Source organism: Oryctolagus cuniculus, chromosome 6 (genome assembly GCF_964237555.1).
Source record: "Oryctolagus cuniculus chromosome 6, mOryCun1.1, whole genome shotgun sequence".
Classification (NCBI taxonomy): Eukaryota; Metazoa; Chordata; class Mammalia; order Lagomorpha; family Leporidae; genus Oryctolagus; species Oryctolagus cuniculus.
This window is the reverse complement of record NC_091437.1, coordinates 127,202,144-127,217,013: the sequence shown is the minus strand read 5'-3', so window position 1 is coordinate 127,217,013 and position 14,870 is coordinate 127,202,144. Positions and strand designations below refer to the sequence as shown.

At 41.1% G+C, this 14,870-nt stretch overlaps 1 protein-coding gene across 3 annotated transcripts in view; it reads left to right on the top strand.

Annotated features, from left to right (window-relative positions):
* NCALD (neurocalcin delta) overlaps positions 1–14,870 on the top strand; it is a 432,942-nt gene that overhangs the window by 238,372 nt on the left and 179,700 nt on the right. For all 3 annotated transcript variants that reach the window (XM_008255798.4, XM_070075374.1, XM_051843966.2), the window contains exon 3: positions 11,660–11,742. The gene's annotated coding sequence lies outside the window, so the exon portion shown is untranslated. The remainder of the gene's footprint in view (positions 1–11,659; positions 11,743–14,870) is intronic.

The following is a 14,870-nucleotide window of genomic DNA, read 5'->3' as shown; positions in this document are numbered from 1 at the left end:
CTCTATCAGTGAGGGTGAGTAATGTATATGAAGGGAGGTAAGGTTCTACTTTCATTGGTAGAATACATTTTAAGTTACATGTGCTTAATGTGCATATGGAGAAAAACCATGGAGAGCAATACAGAGATACTTAAAACACTATAGATAAAAATGCAATTAAGAAACGTCTGAACTATATAATGCTAAAAATGAAAAAGCAGAGTTTACCTCAAACATACCAGTAATTATATAACTATAAATTGGCTAAATATAAAAACTAAGACAATGTAATACATTTAAGAAGCCCAAATATGTGCTGTGTACAAGACAATCCCTTAAAATATAGCAATGTAAAGAAGTGAAAAATATTTTGGTATTTTTGAAGTTTAAGATATACAAATTTTGGCTGGTGCCGCGGCTCACTTGGCTAATCCTCCACCTGCGGCACCGGTAGCCCGGGTTCTAGTCCCGGTTGGGCTGCTGGATTCTGTTCCAGTTGCTCCTCTTCCAGTCCAGCTCTCTGCTGTGGCCCGGGAAGGCAGTGGAGTATGGCCCAACATGAAGACCAGCATGGGAGACCAGGAGGAAGCACCTGGCTCCTGGCTTCGGATCAGTGCAGCATGCTGGCCACAGCGCGCTGGCTGTAGTGGTCATTTGGGGGGTGAACCAATGGCAAATGAAGACCTTTCTCTGTCTCTAACTCTGCCTGTCCAGAAAAATATACAAATTTCATGTATAAAGATTTAGGAACATAATGGTACTTCCCACCTTACCCTCCCTCCTGCCCACACTCTCACCCTTCCTTATATTTCCTCTCCTATTCCCTCTCTTAACTTTTACAGTGATCTGCTTTTGGTTTACTTTGTACTTAGAAAAAGTTAACCCTACACTAAGTAAAGAGTTCAACAAATAGTATGAAGAAAAAAACACTGTTCCTCAATGGTAGAGACAAGAACTGAAAACAATCATTACAGCTCCAGATGTCATTGTCACTCCTATACATTTTAGGTACTCTATTTGTTACCACAGGTCAGGGAAAACAAGGTATTTGTCTCTTTGGGACTGGCTTACTTCACTAAGAATAATAGTTTCTAGTTGAATCCATTTTGTTGCAAAAGACAGGATTTAATTATTTTTTTACAGCTGAGTAGTATTCCAGCATGTGTGTGTGTGTGTGTACACCATAATTTCTTTATTCAGTCAGTCATAAGTTGATGGACATCTGGGTTGATTCCATATCTTAGCTATTGTGAATTGAGCTGTAATAAACATGGGGGTACAGATAACTTTCATAAATTGATTTAATTTCCCTCAGGTAAGTTCCCAGGAGTGGGGTGGCTGAGTCATGTGGGAGATCTGTTTTCAGCTTTCTGAGGTATCTCCTTACTGCCTTTCACAATGGCTGCATGAGTTTACATTCCCACCAGCAGTGTGCATTAGGGTACTTCCCCCCCCCCCCCCATCCTATCCAGCATTTGTTTGTTCATTGCTGTATGAGAGCCATTCAAACTGGGGGTAAGGTGAACCTCATTGTGGTCTTGGCTTGCATTTCCCTGATGGCTAGTGACCCAGAGCATATTTTCATGTGTCTGTTGGCCATTTGAATCTGTTCTTTTGAAAAGTGTCTATTCAAGTCCTTTGCCCATTTCTTAACTAGATTATTTATTGTTGAGTTTCTTGAGCTCTTTATAGATTCTGGATGTTAAGTCTTTATCAGTTGCATAATTTGCAAATAATTTCTCTCATTCTGTCAGTTGCCTGCTTATTAAGTGTTTCCTCTGCAGTAAGAAGTTTCTTAACTTGATGTAATCCTACCTGTCAATCTTGGCTCTGATTGTGTGCTTCTTGGGGTCTTTTCCAGGAAGTCTTTACCTATGCCAATGTCTTGCAGAGTTTCCCCAATGTTCCTCTAGTAATTTGATTGTATCAGGTCATAGATTCACATCATTGGTCCATTTTGAGTTAATTTTTGTCTAAGGTGTAAAGTAGGGATCTCTTCAGACTTCTGCACACAGAGATCCAGTTTTCCCAGCACTCTTTGTTGAAGAGACTGTCCTTGCTCCAGGGATTGGTTTTAGCTCCTCTGTCAAGGATTAGTTGGTTATAGATGTGTGGATTGCTTCCTGGAGTTTCTATTCTGTTCCATTGGCCTGGATATCTATTTTTGTGCCAGTAGCAGGCTGTTTTGTTTATAACTGCCTTATAGTGTGTCTTCAAATCTGGTATTGTTTTTTGTTGTATAAGACTGCTTTAGCTATTTGGGGTCTTGTATTTCCATATGAAATTTAGAATCTTTTTCTAGAACTGAGAAGCATGTTGTTGGTATTTTGATTGGAATGGCATTGAATCTATAAACTGCTTTAGGTAGTATGGGCATTTTGATGATATTCTTCCAATACATGAACATGGAAGGTTTTTCCATTTTTTTTTGTATTTCTTTAATGTTTTGTAACTCTCATTGTAGAGATCTTTGACATCCTTGGTTAAATTTCCAAGGTATTTGGTTTTTTCTTTAGGTATCTTGATTGGGATTGGTCTGAGAAGTTTTTTTCTCAGCCATGGCATTCTCTGTGTATACAAAGGCTGTTGATTTTTGTGTGTCAATTTTATATCCTGACACGTTGTCTTAATGGAGTTTTTTGCTTCCTCCATCCATGCCATTCACAAACAGGGATAATTTGACCTCTGTCGCTCCCCCTCTTCGCGGAGGAACGACACAGTACCCTGCGTTGTTCTTTTGTCTGCTCAGCCCTCCCCGGGTTTGCTGCTGGTTCTTCCCGGGTTGGCTACCGTCCCTTCCACCTCCGTGGAAGGGCGGTTCCCCCTGCCACTTTCCCCACTTCCGCGGGGGAGCGGCACACCGCTGGCCGGCTCTCTTGGGGGCTGCTCAGGTGTTCCTTCAGATAGATGTTCCTGGTGCATGTTGTCTCTCTCCTCCTTTATAGTCCTCTTCCACCAATCCCAACTCTGCTACCCACATGCCGAGTACGCTGCTCTCCTCCAATCAGGAGCAGGATCAGCTCCTGGAGGTCATCACTCAAGTTGGCAAGAGGCAGCTGCGTAGAAGCTGTTTTCTCTTCTCCCAGCGCCATATTGTGGGAGAGCAGATGCATAGAATAAGTCTTAATTCCAGTAACAGTCTAGTCCGAGTTGCTCCCCACAGACCTCCTCCTTTCCAATTGTAACCCTTTATTGCATTTTTCTTGCCTAATGGCTCTTCCTAAAAACTTAAGGACTATATTGAATAGCAATGGTGAAAGTGGGCATTCTTGTCTGGTTCCAGATCTTAGTGGAAATGCTTCAAACTTTCCCCCATTCAATATGATGCTGGCTGTGTGTTTGTCATAACTGCTTTGATTGTGTCGAGGAATGTTCCTTCTCTATCCAGTTTGCATAGAGTTTTCTTCATGAAAGGATGTATTTTATCAAATATCTTCTCTACATCTATTATAATAATCATATGGTTTTTATTCAGTTTGTTAATGTGATGTATCACATTTATTGATTTGTGAATGTTGAACCATCCCTGCATACCAAGGATAAATCCCATTTGGTCTGGGTGAATGATCTTTCTGATGTGTTGTTGGATTAGATTAGCTAGTATTTTGTTGAGCATTTTTGTTTATAGATCAGTATCTCTGATGAACATAGTTCCCTTTCTCTGTTACTTCTTTTTCTAGTTTAGGAATTAAGGTGATGCTGACCTCACAGAAGGAGTTTGGAAGGATTCCCTCCCTTTCACTGTTTTTGAGTAGCTTGGGAAGAACTGTAATTAGTTCTTTAAAAAACTGGTGGATTGGGGCTGGCACCATGGTGCATGTAGGTTAATCCTCTGCCTGCATCCCATTTGGGCACCAATTCTAGTCCCATCCAGCTCTCTGCTATGGCCTGGGTAAGCAGTAGAAGATGGCACAAATCCCTGGGCCTCTGCACCTGCATGGGAGACTGGAAGAAGCTCCTGGCTTTGGATTGGTGTAGCTCTGGCCGTTGCGGCCATTTGGGGAGTGAACCAACAGAAGGAAGACCTTTCTTCTCTGTCTCTCCCTCTCATTGTCTGTAACTCTACCCTCAAATAAATAAATACCATCTTAAAAAACTGGAATTTAGCAGTGAAGATGCCCAATCCTGGGCTTTTCTTTGGGAGGGCCTTTATTACTGATTCAATTTCCATCTTGGTTATGGGTCTGTTTAGGTTTTCTGTCTTCAAGGCTCAATTGAGGTAGGTTGTATGTGTTTTAGAATCCATCCATTTCTTCTAGGTTTTCCAGTTTGTAGTAATTTCTGATTCTTTTTATTTCTGTGGTGTCTGTTAATTTCCTTTTTCATCTCTAATTTTATTGGGTCTTCTCTCTCTCTCTTTTGGTTAGTTAGGCCAATGGTATGTCAATTTTGTTTTTTTCAAAAACCAGCTCTTCGTTTTGCTGATCTGTATTTTTTTTGACTCAATTTTATTGATTATTTTCAATTTTCTTTTCCCCTACTAGTTTTGGGTTTGGTTTTCTGTTTTTCTAGACCCTTGAAATGCATTGACAGCTCATTTATTTGGTGCCTTTCTAATTTCTTGGTGTTGGAACCAATTGCTATAAATTTCTCTCTTAAAATTGCTTTTCCTATATCCCATAAGTTTTGGTAGGTTGTTTTGTCCTCTTCATTTGTTTCCAGAAACTGATTTCTCTTCTTATTTCTTCTATGACCTACTTCATTCAGGAGCATGTTCAGTTCCCATGTCTTTCCATATGTTCTAGAGATCAAGTTGTTAATTTCCAGCTTAATTCCATTGTGGTCAGAAAATATACATGGTATAATTTCAATTACTTTGAATTTGCTGAGACTTGCTTTATGACCTAGCATGTGATCTATCTTACAGAAAGTTCCACACACTGGTGAGAAGAATGTATATTCTGCAACTATGGGATGAAAGGTTCTATAAATATCAGTTAGGTCCATTTGATTCATGTGTTGATTAGCTCTGTTTCTTTATTCTTTCCAATTGACTTATCCATTGATGAAAGTGGGGTGTTGAAGTCCTCTTTTACTATCATATTGTTTCTTGTCTTCCTTTGAATACATTAACATACATTAACATTTTTTAAAATTTTAAACATTTGTTTTAAATATTTAAAATGCCAGGCACACCGTAATTGGGTGCATATACATTTATTATAGTTACATATTCCTGTGGAATTGATCCCTTGATCATAACCTAGTGTCCTTCTTTGTCTCTTAACAGTTCTTGTGTTAAAGTCTATTTTGTTTGAATTAGGATGGCTACACCAGCTCTTTCTAGGTTTCTGTTAGCATAGAATATCTTTTTTCCATCCTTTCATTTTCAGTCTGCTTGTATCTTTGTCGGTGAGGATTGTTGCTTGTAGGCAGCAAATAGATGGGTCCTTTTTTTTTAATCCATGCACCAATCTGTTTCTTTTAATTAGAGAGTTGAGGCCATTTATATTCAAGGTGACTATTGATAAGTAAAACAACTTTGCCCTGCCGTTTTCTATAAATATTCCTATTGCTTGCTTTGGATTTCCTTTGTGCTTTAGCAGGGAGATTTTCTGACTGCATATTTTTTCCCTAATGATGTCTATATTTCTGTGTTTCTGTATATAGAACATCCTTCAGCATCATTAGTAAGGCTGGACTAGTGGTGACTAGTTATTTCAGTTTGTTTGTTGAGCAAAGCCTTTATTTCACCCTCATTCATCAATGAGAGCTTTGCAGGGTACAGTATTTCTGGTTGACAAATTTTTTTTCTTTCAAGACATGGACTATGTTTCTCTGCTCTCTGCTGACCTGTAGGATCCACGGTGTCCCTCTTCTGTAGAATTTCCACTGCAGATTTTTTTCCAACTCTCCTCTGAGAACACCCTCCCTCCACTTTTTTTGCTACTATTTTCTCCTAGCCTAAAGTGGTATGTCCTTTCCCTGTTCTGTCATCTTGAGGATCTGGAAAATATTGCTCATATTAACATTAATCATAAGATAACAGGAATAGCTATACTAATATAAGATAAAGAAGACTTCAGAAAATTACCAGGAACAAAGGGTGACATTACGTAATGATAAAAGGGTCAATACACCAAAATGATACAGCAAACATCAGTTTTACATGCAAATCCTAAATAAGTGCAAAACAAGACATCCAAAAGATACATAAACAAAATTGATAGAACTGAAAATGAAATGGACAAATCCACAATTTGAGTTGGAAAGCTCAACAAACTTCTTAACTCTGACAGAACAACTGGAAGAAAATTAGCAACAGTTGAGGAAACAGCTCTATCAATGACCTGGGCCTAATTTGCATTCCTAGGACCTATCCACACACAGAACAGACCACTCTTTTCAAGCACTCACATGGTGAGTGGTCTACTTTGATAAATATATTTTGTAACCTCGATAAATTTAAATAAATATAGAATGTGTTCTGTCTACAGTGGGATCAAACTAGAAATCTATAATGGAGAGATTATAGGAAAATTGCCAAAAAGCTGGAACTGACCAACAAATTTCCAAATAACATAATTACGTATCTCGAGAAGCTAATTTTTTAAGAAACTAAAAAGAATTTTGAAACATAACACCAACAGCACAATCTATGAAAGGAAAAATATCAGCAAGTAGGACTCCATCCCAATTTGCAGTGTTAGCTGCATGAAGGACTCTGTTAAGGGGATGGGAAGAGAAGTTCCCGACTGGGAAGAAAATTTTTGCAAACAAATACCTGACCAAGGACACATATCTGGACCACATCAAAAAATACAAACTCAACAGTTAGGAAAAAAGGTAGTCCAGCTAGAGAGTGGGGAAAATATGTAAAAAAGGCGTTCTGTAGAGGATACTTAGATGGCGAACAAGTAGATGGGAAGACTTCAGCCTCACTGGCTCTTAGGGAAGTGGAAATGAAGACCCTAATGAATCAGCACTATCCTCCCATTGGAACAGTTCAAAATTACTGAAAAACATGAGATGTTGACAAAGATAAGGTAAAACAATTTATACATCATACCATCGTTAAATGGCAAAATCACTCTGGAAAACAATCTGGCAGTTTCTTAAAAACTAAACATATGCTTACATATGACCTAGAAGTCCTTTTCCTGGGCCTCTATCCCAGAGAATTGAGCACTTGGATGCGTTGAGAGCTGTACATAAGTGTCCCCAGGAGATTTGTAATAGCCCCACACTGGAAGCAAACTAAATGTCCTACAGTGGCTGAGTGGTTGAACAAGTTGTGGTACTTCTATACTGTGGAGTGCTACTCAGTGATGAAAAGGAGCAGATGTTTTACGTCTATCAACTTGGATGTATTAAAAAGACGTTATGCCAAGTGAAAAATCAAAAGGCTGCATTCTGTGTGACTCTTTCTTAGCATTCTGGAGATGACAAGATTAGAAAGGTGGAGAACAATTAGTGGTTGTCAGGGTGAGGAACCAGGGGCCCAAGGATGAGTGTACCTATAAAATGGGAGTAGGATGGTGTGCTGTGTGGTCGTGGGACACTTCTGCAGCTTGACCACAGTCCCGTGAATCCGTGCATATGCTAAAGTGATACAGAACTGCAAGAAAATTACATACAGTTTTGCTTTAAAGATCATTTCAGTATTGCTGCTTTGAGGCTGTACTACAGAGTTATTTATATGTAACTGACTTGCTATCTCATGAGTTAGGTTTAAGGTTCACCTAAGGTGTTGCATGCAGCGATGATTTATTGACTTCCCCTGTTGGCTAATGTTCTGTTGCATGAATGTGACTTGGCTTGTTTCTTTTTTCTCCTGTTTACGGGTGTTTGTGTTAAATCTTGAATGTTTGTTTTTTTTTTTTTTTAAGATTTTTACTTATTTGAGAGGTAGAGTTACAATGAGAGGGAGAGGCAGAGAGAAAGGCACTCCTTCCATTGGTTCACTCCCCAAATGGCCACTATGGCCAGTGCTGCACCAATCTGAAGCCAGGAGCCAGGTGCTTCCTCCTGGTCTCCCATGCGGGTGCAGGGCCCAAGCACTTGGGCCATCCTCCACTGCCTTCCTGGGCCACAGCAGAGAGCTGGCCTGGAAGAGGAGCAACTGGGTCTCGAACCTGCGCCTATGTGGGATATGGACACAGCAGGCAAGGCCTGCTATTGCGCCAACGGCACTGGCCCCAAATCTTTTCAATGTTTTGAGTAAAGTTGCTTATTAGGAATACTTTTTTCTTGTCTGCTATACAAATATACCGAAATCTGTCCAGATTTCTCAGTCCATTTGTGGTGTTATGAGGCAGTACCTGGCACTGAATAATTTATAAGTCAGTCCTTTTACAGTGCTGAAGGCTGTGATCGCTGCACTAGTGGACTCGTGTCTGGTGAGGCCTGGTGTCTGTTTTCAGGGTGGTCCCCCACGTGGCAGGAGGGGCACACTCTCTCCAACTGGGAGCCCGTGGGTAGGGAAGCCGGTCTCATTCAGGAAGGCAGGGCCCTCGTGATCCTGTAATCCGCAGAGGCCACACTTCTTCTATGTTGGGTTAATTTCAACATGACTTTTGGAACAGACTCTATCGTTCCCAGTGTAGAGCATATCGATGGGAATTATTCGCTCAGATGGAGGATGTGTGAGCTAAGATTAAATCATTCTCAAATGTCAATTTCTACTCCCACATGCAGTTGGATTTACATCTTTCTGATTACAAATGAGGCTGCTCATCTCCTCGGATGTCCGTTCGCCATTCATGTTTTTCTCCTGTGAGATGCATGTTAGATCTGTTGCTCATCTGGTCTCTTTTGCACTGTCTTTTTCAGGACTAGTTTGTAACAGTTCTTTCTATCTATACTTGTGTTCATTTTATGTGTTGCAGATTTTGTCTCGGGTATGAGTTGGGTCTTAGCTTTCTTTATGTACCTTTTGATGACAAGAAGCTCTTAGTAGTTGGAAATGTAACCCATCTTGCCTTTTATGGTTGGCACTCTTGTGTGTTAAGAACCTGTTTCCCATTTTGAGGTCAGACAGATGCTCTCCTAAATTTTCTTCTAAAAGTTTAAACCTTTTGCTTTTCACAACTAAATCCTTAATCCTCCTGGAATTGCCCTTTGGGGATGGTTCCGTCTTGGCTTGTAGCTCAGCAAGATATTCCACCGTTTGTGAGAGCTCTGTTACCTTTTAATAGCTGAGGGAATGAGAAAGTCAAGACCCACTCCCTTCTCCCAGCAAGATTTGGCAAGATAACTGCTTCTTCCCTTAGGTAGCCTTGAGAAAAAAGTCAGTAAAATGTAGGCTTCCTTAGCTGTAGCCAAGGCATTCTTTTCTTTAAATTTATTTTTATTAAAAAGTTTTTAACTGACGTATATATTTGTATATAGCAATAGGGTCTACTACAATAATTCAGAGCGTGCATTCCATGTGTAGTGATCAAATCGCCATCACTGACGTTTCCATCTCTGAATGTTCAGAATTTCTGTGTGTTGGGCACCTTCAGAAGGTGCTTCAGTTCTTACATAAATGGGTGTGGGCTGTAGCTATCCTCCGGTGCTACCAGGCAGCAGAGCTCATTCCTCTTACCTAAATGCATTCTGGTACCATTTTCCAAGCCCTCTGTACCCCTGCTTTCCCTCCGCTTCCTACTCTCTGGGTCTGCTCTTGGCTATGTACTTCTTTAGCCTCCACAAGTGAGGGAGAGCCTGAGGAGTTTCTTTCTATGCTTGGCTTCCCCCCAACACCTCCCCAAGTAACATGAGGTCCTCTGATCCCGTCCATATTGCCAGCCAAGGCTTTGTTTCTTGAGCAATTTTGCAAGTGCTTAAGAGTTACATGTGGAAAACGTCAAAAGAAAAATCCCCCTCTCACCGTTTGAACTATGACATAGGTCATTGAAACAGGTTATTTGAGAGGAAACAAAGCATACATTTAAAGCATGCAGAGGACAGGTTCCGTTTCTGGAGAGCCAATGCCACTTTGTGGAACTATGAATGGACAGGAAGTCGAGAGACCTGTGTATGTCTTTACCTCACGGTTAAATTGCTTTGTATCAGTTAGGATTATGTTCGGCAGACTGTAGCAAGAACCCTTCTCGGTGGCTTAACCAGACAGCATTTATTACCGTATCTTAGCCCAGGAGCCGGCAAGCTGCTTTTAGCTTGTGCTTCACAGCATGGGCATCTGTCTTCATGCTTCTAGCCTTGTTGGAGGCTTGAGGAGGAGAAAGGGCAAAGAACAAAACATGAGTCCTTTTAAAGAGTTTTCCCAGGCTGTCTACCTAGGAGCTTGGGCTTATGTGTCCTGGACCAGAACTGCCCTACCTGCCCACTAGCCTTAGCTGTCATTTTAGTATGGCAAATTCTTGCCCTGAGAAAAATGAAGGTTCTGTAAAGAATATGGGGAGGGAGGCCTGGCGGAGCACCTGCCACTGCCTGCCCTGCTCCAAACTTCTGGTCAGGGGTACCTGCCCATTGCTGGGAGGGTTGTTTCTCTGACAATGAGAGACCAGATGTCAGGTACTTCACATGTGGGACTGTTTTCACAGCATATCCAAGGTTAATGAGACATCCAACTACATGTAAAGCCTTTGGTAGTCCATGTCCATGGAAGCTGAACACATTCTCAAGTAACCCAGGGGCTGTCATTTGCATAGATGCACAATCTCAAATACCACGAAGATCATCCTGGAGCATTCTGGTGGTGGACGTTGGTTGATTCCTTCTCCCAGTGTTTGTTTCTCCCTTTCAAGCACTTCGAACGTCTCTCCATGTGGTTTTTGTTCAGGTTGACCATATCCTCAGCCCAGAGATAAGCCTTGATTAATTTTGGCTATTTAGCATATGAGACCCCCAAAGCATCGTGACTGATTCCATGATGACCAACTCAGTGACCTCAGAACTCTGGTTGGCACCTCCATCATAGCTCGGCCATCCCCTTGGAAGATGGGTGTATGATCTTGGACTGCTCTAACCATTTTTTGCACTGAGAGGGGAAGCAGCCCCCTGAGGGTTAAGTGATACACAGAGAACACACGTGCCCGTAGAATGTGAGAGAATCAAATCATATAGCAAACTTCTGCTTTCCCTAAAACAATGTACCCCTGGAAATTTCTATCTAGCTCAATGAACCAATGAAATGTTTTCTTATTTTTGCATGTATTTTACAAGTGAATTAGAGTTGGGTTTTCTATTATTTGTAACCAACAGATTCCTAAGTGATGGTTCCTATGTATGTACTAGGGGAAATTATATATAATTTTATTAACAGTAGTTATAACAATTATATATATAATACATGTGATATACTTTTAACTAATATTTAAATTGGCATATGTATGGGTAGACGTGTCTATCCTGATAGATGTGAGTCTACTCTGAAGTGTACAGGTCTTCCTGAATTGAGGCCATAAAGCCTGCATGTAATGAAGAATGCTTATTGCTCCCTGTAATGGTTGCCTAGGCAGCATCTGAACAAAGGCTTTGACTGTGAAATGCTAAGGCCTGATTCCTGCCCTTTGGGGGACTCTGCCTATTAACCATATGGTGCTAGACTCACCCCTGAGTACTTTGAGCCAAAGACCAATTAAGCCGAGAGATGGGAGTGAGCTTGTAAGGTGTGCTTCCTGTTTCCTGTTTGCAAAGGCAACTGCTGAAGAAGTCAAAGTAACAGACTCGCCTAAACTTCTAAGCTGTCAAATGTTCCCGTGGGATATTTACTAATGATGGACCCTCTCAGTTGCAGGGCCACGGCTGTGCTGGTGATATACTCAGCTGGAGCAGGAGGCACGCTCTGAGAAAGGATCTGAGGGACTGCGAACCGTGAGTTACTTTTTCAATCTTTTGCAATGTCTGGGTTCGAAATGGTGTTTATAAATTATCAATGAAAATACAAAGGTGATAGACATCAGTTAGGTGGTGGTGTGTCTCTGTTTGCATTGGGTCAATAGAAACTACTGGTTTACCATCTGCCATTAGAACTTTGCCCTGGGGTATCCAATTCCATTTTTAACTCTTGAAGAATGTGTATGTTACTGAAAAGATGGCTGTTGGGTTCATCTGCTCTTTGTCATCTTTTTAAGTTCCTGTGTCTATGGCGACTGGTGAAATGGAAACTTCATTTAAGTGTACAAATTCTAGTGAAGCAAAGTCAAGCAGAGAAACGAGATGTACAATGATCAGTAAAAAGTTGCTTCCTGGGTGGTGCTGCTGGGGGATGATACTCATGTGTGCTCCTCTGAACTTTCCAAATCTGCTCATTTGGTAGAGAAAATAGATTGTGCAGCGAGCAGATAGGATGATTTTTAGTTTGGAAAACATTGTTATAAAAATCTATTACATCACAGTTAGGACAGCAGCACCAGAAATAGTGAATTTCCTATTGAGAATGGAGCATTATAACTTTGCTAATTCATTGATATGAGTCTAAAAAGCCATCTCGTTGAACATTTAGGAAATTGGCTTTTCAGGAAAAGGAAATATGCTGGGATGTGAGTGTTTTGGGAAGTTTTTCAAAACATTCAAAACAAGCTAATGGCCTCAGATAAGAGCCAGTCGAGACTTTTAAACAAGGTAGTATGGTTCAGACCTCTGTAATATTTTTCGTGCTTGTTTAGAAACAAGGCATGCCTGTTAATCTAATTTTTACTTGGGCAACTAATTTTGTATGCAGAACAAATGGGGAAATTGAATGAGAGTAAGAACAAAACCCGTCTGTTGTATTTTGCAGATGAAGCAGGGAAGGCAGACAGATGGATGCCAAGGGACTCTTTGGCGTCCGTCGCTCTATCCCATGCCCCTTCCTTTCCACTCACTCGGTCTCTGTGGCTTAGTGAAGTAGAAGACAAGCGATGTGGCTCATGGGGATGTACTAAGAAAGTGAAAGTGAAAAATCTTTATTCTAAATTTGGTAGGCCAACCCTAATGAGATCGACAGAAGGCAACAAAATAGTTGATTATCTTGTTAAGCAACATCGAATGGGTTTTTCCCCCTTCATGGCATTGAAAATAAAGGCTCAACCCTATTGTATTTCTCATGGATGCCAAGGAGAATGTGCAGTTAAATTGGGAATGACTGAGTCGCTTGGGAAGCTCTTTCTTGGGATGCTTTAGTTAAACTACTTATGGATACCCCAAGCCGAGGCATGGAGGTCTGCATTGTGTTAATTCCTTGCATCTTTGTGACATGAGAATAAAGTAGCCTAGAACCAGTAGTTCTGCCTGCAGACAGGGAAGTCTGAGTCTGATCCGACCTAAGAGGCCTTCCCCTTGACTGGGAGGTGTGGGGTCTACTGGCTGCTGGTTGTTTCTGCCTCTTGTCCAGCATCCAAGTTCTTCATCTGTGCCCTTGTTCTCGGGAACAGGGGATTCTTTTCTGTAGATTCCCATCTAGAGTGAGCCATAAACAAGATGTGTTTCGGCTCTGAGTGTGGAGAGGCCTAGGAGTTTCTGTGCACACTCACATCATCCCCTGGACCCAAGGGCGGGTGATGTGAAATTGGCAGAGAAACTCCTGGGACAGGAAGAAGCCATTCCTGGCTTGACTATTGTTCTTACAAAGTATCAGAGGGGGCAGCAGATGATGGCCTCCTTGGCAGAGATGCACTTCCTAAGTGAGACCTTCCGAAAGCATGGCCTAAGTCAGGAAGTGCTGTGCGGATTTCCTGGGCATTCTGGAATTTTGTTCAAGGATCCCAGACACTCTGGTAAAAATGGCCTGGAGGCAGAGATGAAGCTAACAATAGGTAACAAAGATATTCGCGAAGAAATGACTTACAAATGAAGTACTTGAATAGACCCCAGGTTTGTAATGATTGCAGACATCCTGTTTGGGTGTCATTTCAGTCCTTATAAACCAGGATTATTTTGTCTAGATCTCCAAGGAATCCATGTTCTTCTTCAGGGCTCCCTATGTGACCAGTTTGTCAGTTACAGGATGGTACCTAGAATTGCATTTCTCTCTGCTAGACTTCTTTACTCCTCTTAAAAATGGAAAACTATTTTAATGTCTTAGCCTGGGAACTTGCTCTTCCATTGGGGGGCGGGGGGTCGCGCTTCTCTATGGCGGGGGTTGGGGGGGACCACCTGTTTTGTCTAGACTCCCATTCCTTAGGGAACGGTACTGAGCAGAGATTATCTTGGAGACTGAGAGCAGGAGACACAAATTGTCCAAAAAGAAATTAAAGCTTCCAAATGTGTTCAGATGCAGACATGGAGACACGCACTGCTCATCTGAGTAATGGATTCCCTGTGAGTTGTTTCTACCCTTAATGCCAAAATAGCTAATAACCTTGGGGAAAAATAAGAGTAAACCAGTTGTCTTACTAGCATGCAGAAAAAGAGCATTTCGTTGTGCAGAAATTTTACGACAAGCTCGCTTAGTGTCATGTTTGAGGGGTCTCAAAGTTTACAGAAAATGCACTGAAGAGCTCCATTTATTTTGGTGCAAAAAAAGTTGAAATCCATGCTGTTTGTTCTTCATATACATCTCCATGAACTTTAGTAGATACTTCATGTTCGTGGGTGTCATGATTCTTTGCACCAAAATAAACTTTCAATTCTATTTTCTGAGAACTTTCTGAAGCACCATCATTTAGCTGGAAAGTATTGATGAAGCATCTACTAATTTGCGCCCTATGGTGTAACATGGATTCACATACTTGGTATCGGATTATGTTCCTAGAAACATAATTCACTTATACATTCTATAAATATTTGAGCACTTGCTATGGGACAGCCACTATGTTGGACGGAACTGAGGAACAGGTTCTGCCTACAGCTAAACAGGGTGGTGTGTGTGGGGGGGAGATTAATCACATACTAATTCAAATGCATCTTACAAATATGATAAGTAGTCTGATGGAAAGTAAGTAAAACTCTAACAGGGAACTATGAGACTATAAAATGGAAGAATTACACCTCGCCTAGGTTTTTAGAATTTTTTAATTTTC